Source organism: Arachis ipaensis, chromosome B07, assembly GCF_000816755.2.
Source record: "Arachis ipaensis cultivar K30076 chromosome B07, Araip1.1, whole genome shotgun sequence".
NCBI classification, from domain to species: Eukaryota; Viridiplantae; Streptophyta; class Magnoliopsida; order Fabales; family Fabaceae; genus Arachis; species Arachis ipaensis.
Genome location: NC_029791.2, coordinates 7,034,031 through 7,034,637, shown reverse-complemented (window position 1 = coordinate 7,034,637; position 607 = coordinate 7,034,031).

The window sequence follows — 607 nt, the reverse complement described above, 5'->3', positions numbered from 1 at the left end:
ATCTCTCATTTATTTTTTTATTTTACAACAAAAAATAAAAATTACAGATTATAAAGAGAATATTCATCTTTGAATATAATGATTAATTATTTTCACACAAATATAAATAAATAAACTTAAATAAGAAGTCAACTTTTTTAAACTAGTTTTTGAAATTATTTTTTAATCACAAATTCTAAATCCTACATTTTAACTTAAATCTCAAATTCTCTAAAAATAAAAAATTTTAAAAAATATTTTATAATAAAATATTAACTAATATTAACCAATTGAAAAATAATTATTCAATATGCTCATTCTAATAATAATAATACTCGCTTTCGGCTTTAAAAAATATACCATAAAAAGTGTGGGATCTCAACTTTTGAAGTTGAATGCTTACAAGGATGATGAGCCCGTGTCTGAAAGAGATAACATAGTGGATATATATGTATATAATTATGATTATGATATGTGATCATGAATTTCGTGGAATCAGATGTATATATTAGTTTTTTTTTTTCATGTCGGCTTGATTTTCTTTTTATTATTCAGAGTGTATTTTATGCCTTTTATTGTGCAGTTGATGTTATTATTATTGTTGTTGTTGAACTTAATATAAAAATAC